Below are 6,325 nucleotides of genomic sequence, written 5' to 3' on the forward strand. Positions count from 1 at the left end.
TTATTTACCTGAGATGAAGGAATGGGTGAGATAACATGTGTTTGGCCATTGGTGATAGGGAACAAGGCAGCCATGGGGTCATTTCATTTGTCTCTCAAAAGCCCAAGCCCATGGGAATTAAGTGAGCACTGAATTCATTCCCTGGAATAAAGGCAAAATGTTGGGGTTGCCTCCTAGCCCATGGGCTGGAAGAGAAATATCTCCCAATTCCAAAAAGACTTTGAACTCTTGAAATGGCATCGCTTGTGCATGCTCTGGTCTTGTTTCCAGCTTGCCACCTGCTCTAGTTTCCACAGGAACATCCGCGAAGGAGTCCAGTCCACTGCATTCCCATTTATCCAGACCATCTCCATCGGTAAAGCTGGCTGCTCTTTGCTGATACCTGCTTCACTCAAGTGGCAAAGCACCAGAGACTGTTCTCAGGATACAATAGGCCAGATGAGCCAGAGAAAGAGAAGCTGTGCTGTGCTACATAGAAAGGATCGGGTTGAGGTCACTAATCAGGTGATCAAATATTACTGGGATACGTGTGGTGCAAATGCTTAAGATAAGGAAATAGAAAGGACAAGCAAGCCAAAGCCACCTTTTTCCACTGCTCTATGGGCTTCAGCATCTCTCGGTGCATCTTTAGGCTGTCCTGTCTCTTAAGATATAGCAGCCTGCCCCTGGCTGGTACAGAAGCCAAAACAGCTGTAACAGCATTTTTCAGCCTTGACTCCTCCAATCTGTGCTTGCAATGGGCCAGAAAGCAGCACTGTACTTAAGCAGCCTCAGCTTGCTAATTAGAGCACCAGGGCTTCCTTTCAGCTCTGAAGATACCTGCCATTGGATATAATCACTTCCTCCTACACTGCAGATCAGAGAGAGGGAGATGAGTTTCTTTGATTACAGTATAGATGATTGTATTACACTGCATGACTCCTGCATGCACTGTATAAACATTGTACTTATTTCCCATTTGCTCTGAACACAGCAGCTCTGGGTGCTTGATGATCAATGAGTGCATTTGCAAACTGGGGCTCTCGTATCCTCTGACCTGTTGCAGATAGAAAATCAAGTGATACGCATAGCAGTAAAACCCCCTACACGTCTTTCTGTGATTCTGAGTTGCTCACATGAAATGCAAGTCTGCGTAGCAGGGAAGTAGATAAAAAATATGCAAAATCAGGGCATGGCTGCTTATTTTATAGAGGACATGCAAAAGGACCGACAACTTTACAAAACATGAGACTATCTATATTCAAGACAAAGTCAAGCTTAATGATATCCATTGAAAACAAAAATCCCTTTATTTGCTATGATTAATATCATACCTATCAAGGAAGAAATAATTTGGCAACTCTTAATAAATTTCTCACCACTTATGCCTTTTTATTTCTGTTTTTGCATATATCTCCATTTTTTTTTAATGTGGAACCAGGCATGGTTTAGTTAGATTTGCTTCTGATTCACAGCCAGATTTCCTTCCTGGGTTGTAGACAGTAACTGAAGGCTATGGTATTGGGTTGTTAATGCTCAGAGAAAACCTAAGGAATCTATATGCATTGATCTGCTTAGGTTGGGAGCAATTGCTCTGGATTCGTTTGGCCTCTCTGAGCTTTCGCATTAAAATTAAATTTTGTAAAGACCACTTCCCTACCTCGCCAGGAGCTAACATCAAGGGCACAATTTAGGTCCACTAAGTTTCACAGGCTAAGAGTTCCTAGACCAAACAATGCGGGAACAGTTAGCCATCATAATCATTGGAGAATCCTTCCTCCACAGTCGTCCAAAGCAGCTCAAGTTTGCAAACTTTTAGGCCCAATGGAAAACCAATTTATTTAACCTAAGAGTTAAATCCACTGAGGAAAACTGCACAGCATGCTTTAAATTGAGAGACTTAAATAAGTATTTAATTTAGAGTCGATAAGGCGCTTATTGCATCCCAGTGACATAAAAAATTAATGAGGTTTAGAAACTATGTCAGGCCCACATCCGATTACATAGTTATTAAAAGTCAATAAATACGGTTTAATAAGCACTAGCATTTTATACACATAAAATAACCATTGCATTGCCACAATGGGTCCAACCAGTTGTGTATCTAATGTAGGACTCTGAGTCAGCCAATACTAAATCCTGTTGGAAACAGGAGAACGTATTGCTGTTGGCAACAACGGGAAGATCTGCCCTCAAGAAAATCTTCAAGTCACTTGTTCCAGCTGGCTCTGTTTTTGCATAATTTTCCCCTACCTCATTATCACTCATCTGTTCTTGAAGGTAAACCAGCCTAGCTTTTCAGCTTCTTGTTTCAGGTGTCCCCCCTTCCCCCTCCCCCACTAACTATCTGATTATTTTTATCATTACAGAGCTCCACTTATGCTAGCTTTTTTAAGACCAGTTGATCAGAACGGAAAACAATCTCCTTGAAGGCATATCACTGATTTATATAAAGGCATACTTTTTCCGGTGTTACTGCCCCTCCTGTTTCTTTGCATGCTAACATCTTGTTTGCTATATTGACCAATGAGGCCCACTGAGCAGATTTGCATGGAGTTGGCTACTAGTCCATCTAATGAGTGGTCCCTGGCATCTATCACCACTGGATTCCATCTGCAACCCAATCAGCTGCTTTTGTGAGGCCCCCACAAAAGTCTTTGCAGGCTTCTTTGGTCCTGGTTAGACTAAATCAGGGGTAACCAAGATACAGACTGCTCACTGGATCCAGGCCATCTTAAAAAAAAAAACCCCTCCTTTTTTTTGTAATTGTTTAATTGGTTTCATTAAAAGATATTGCCTCTACCCAAAGAGTTTTGTCTGCTTATGCCTTTAGACCAAGGGCAGGCAAAATATGGCCCATGGGCTGGATCCATCCCACTAGGCCATTCTATCAAGCCCATGGGGCCCCTAAAAAATGTATAAAATTAATATTTATCTGCTCCTGGCTGCCTGTCAAAAATGACAGGAGACAGGACCCAGCAGCCCAGCAACCAAAACCACCCATTCCCACCCTCCCCAGAAACTCAAATAAGAGTTGGGGGCAGGGGAGACAGGGAAGGATCACGAGTGATCCTGCATGTGTGTGTGCAGGGAGGGAGGGACAGTGTGTGTGTGTGTGTGTGTGCAGGAACGGGGGGACAGAATGTGTGTGTATGCATGTGTGTGCAGGGAGGGAGGGAAGGACAGAGTGTGTCTGTGTTTGTGTGCACATGCGCACTCGCAGGGTGAGTCCCACATACCCCCCACCATACAGATGCACTGTACCCCCCCTCTCACTGCCATACATGCAGACCCCCATACCTACACCCCCTCACACACACCAGCCACCCTCCCTGACACACAGCCCCCCCAAACTGCATACTCACCCACACCCCACATATCCACATACACGCCCACATGCTCCCTCACCCCACACCTACACCCCCCTCACCTATCCCCCCACTACCTCCCCACACACCCACACCCTCCCTGACACCCCACATATCCACCCACCCCCATACCTCCCCAATATACAAAAGTAAGGCTTCATTTTAAGCTATTGTGCAGTCACCTCTATGGACACTACACAAACACATGTAAATCAGGACAAAATTTTTTTTTGAAATCAAATTAATGAATGTTGTAGATGCTCACTGTTTAGAATATAATTTGGTATTTTTCTGGTTCTGAGATGGCAAAACCCCTTCCTGAAAGGAATACTTCCAGGGGGCAAGGGGAGGGATTTCTGGTGGCAAACGTCAGGGTTTAGGGGATGAGACTTCTGCTCAACAGCTTGCCAAAACTTGGTCAGAGGCCCTCCAACTGAAATAATTGCCCACCCCAGACCCAGGAGAACCCTTGCCATCTCTGGTTTCTCTTGTCCCAGATGAAGCTTCTTTTCTACCTGGGAGAACTCTTGACATCTTTGATTTCTCCTTTGCCTGATGAGGGGCATGTGAGCCTCAGAGCTTTCAAAGACAATTTTTTTTTTTTTTTGCTACTATTTAGTCAGTCTAATAAAAGATACACCTCTACCCAAAGAGTTTTGTCCACCTGAATGAGGGAAGACCTTGATCCTCTTGCCACAGCTGTCCATTGAGAAGAAGCACTACATTCACAAATCAGCATCTCAGACCTCTCCAGCTGAGAGTCACAGCTGACTGGGGGCATCAGAGAGAGTGAACCCAGAATGGATCTGAAAGCGAAATGCAGAGATGAACTAAAGTTGTTTGCAAAGTCCTTGCGCAGACAACAGAAGGGCAGGCTTTCTTTGTTCAAAGGGGATTTACTTGTTCAGAATTTCCATTTCTTCTAATAATCAATTTATGTAAATTTAAATACATTACATATGCATATCTAATTTGGCTGCTCATAATGATGACAATTGCAATTAAGCTCCCCATTCTCTTGGCAGCATCAACAGGGCAGGACTAAAAAAAAAAATGTATGCTTCCCATGACCTTTTGAAAAACTTGCCAGTGAACTGTAAAATTGATCTTTTAAAAATCCAATTTTGCTCACATTTTAATAAACAGTTACGTTTATTGAAGTGTTTATGTTTTGGTCCCTGGGGGTCAAACATCAAGGAGACAAATGCATAATGAAAGAGATTGACTTCAGGAGCAAAATGTCTTCCTTGGTGTTAAGTAAATGGCTGCAGAGAGCTGAATGCTCTGTAGGCATTTAAAGCAAACCTGTGCAACTAAGGTGGATCTGCAGTAAAGAAAGGTCGGTCAGGAACGTACTGTTATTTGACATCATTCACCCTGAAAGTGAGAGGTAGTTTTAAAGCTGCAGGGTGCAGAAACAGGTGACCATATTACCGTCATCTTCCTCACTACTTTCAGTCCTGAATGACTGGCGGTAGATTGGCTTCAAAGTGTTTCTGTAATGTGCCCAGCCATTGACATAGAAGGTACAAAATACAGGGATAAGTCTGAAACACAAAGGATAAAATTTATAGAGGAATTCATGGGAAAAGTTGAGATTAGCAGTGACAGTCAGATACTACAGAAGTCGGATGGCTGGATGGACAGGAGGCAGAAGACAATTAAGTTATTTATTCTAAATGGCTTCCAAAAGCTCAAAGTGCTCAATATCCAGCGCTAAAACAGAGCATCTGACAGGTCATGAAAGGATGAAAGCAGTAGGCTCAATACCCTATTGTTATTCAACTATATTGAGAGGTAGAGGAGAACAAAGTTGAGGGGAGGGTCACACAGACTAGGGCACCATGATGAACGGCTGCAACTAGCCTGAAAAGTATCATCCACAGTCTCCACTGCGACCTTGTGAAGTGACAGAAACATTGGTAGGAAAGGAAAGAGGGAAGATTGGAGGCCCAGTTGGAAATGAACTCTTCCATACATCACACCTTGCATGTGTGTCAAAGGCACAGGGGCAACCAGTTCTGAAGGGGAGGGATACACAAAGCTCCATATACAAAACTGTTGGTTTTTTCCCATAGAATGGCCACATCCCCAAAGATTAGCCCAGAGGTATCCAAGGCTGTAGCTCAGTTCTTTGGTATCTGAGCCTCTGCCTGACCAATGAGCTTCCCCTTTCAGATGACAGGACCTGTCCGTTTCCTCTCACTACCTCATGCATTTGATTGCTGCAATACATGGTAGGCCATGCATGTCCCCATGTAAGTGTGTGACATGCATCTGTTGAAGCTTATGGCATGAATTAAAACTGTCTACCCTGGAATAGGCTACCCAGAGAGGTGGTTGAATCTCTATCCTTGGAGGTTTTTAAGACAGGGATAGACAAAGCCTTGGCTGGGATGATGTAGTTGAGGCTGGTCCTGCTTTGAGCAGGGGGTTGGATTAGATGTGACCTCCTGAGGTCCCTTCAACCCTCATTTTCAGTGAGTCTGTGATTCTATTATTCTAATCCTGTTGCACTTCTTTAGTAGCATGGCTAAGGCATGCTATTTGGTGAAGGAAGGTCAGAGACTAAAATTCATCCTGCCATCTCAGTGGAAGGTGATTTTTAAACATATGGGGTGTGTCTCCATGTGTGCTTTAATGCTCATTCGTTAGCCTATTTTAATGCACATTAAGTTATCACTAACCCCCCCCCATTTAGTTAATGCACATCAAAATAAGCTAATGTGCATTGTGTCACTTAAAAACTGTGCTCATGATGCCCTCTTTAGTATCTCCATCCCTGTAGGGAGCAGCTGGTTCAACTGGGTCCCCATGTCTAGTCTCCAATGGGGAAGTGAACAGTTCAGATTTCTCTCCTTTGGACCATAAGTGACGAGATTCACCTCTAGTTTACACTCATGCAATTCCAGAGTCAGGTCATAGTTTCATAGTTGGTAGGGTCAGAAGGGACCTGAGCAGATCATCAAGTCCGACAC

The sequence above is a fragment of the Alligator sinensis genome, unplaced genomic scaffold (assembly GCF_000455745.1).
Source record: "Alligator sinensis unplaced genomic scaffold, ASM45574v1 scaffold1272_1, whole genome shotgun sequence".
Classification (NCBI taxonomy): Eukaryota; Metazoa; Chordata; order Crocodylia; family Alligatoridae; genus Alligator; species Alligator sinensis.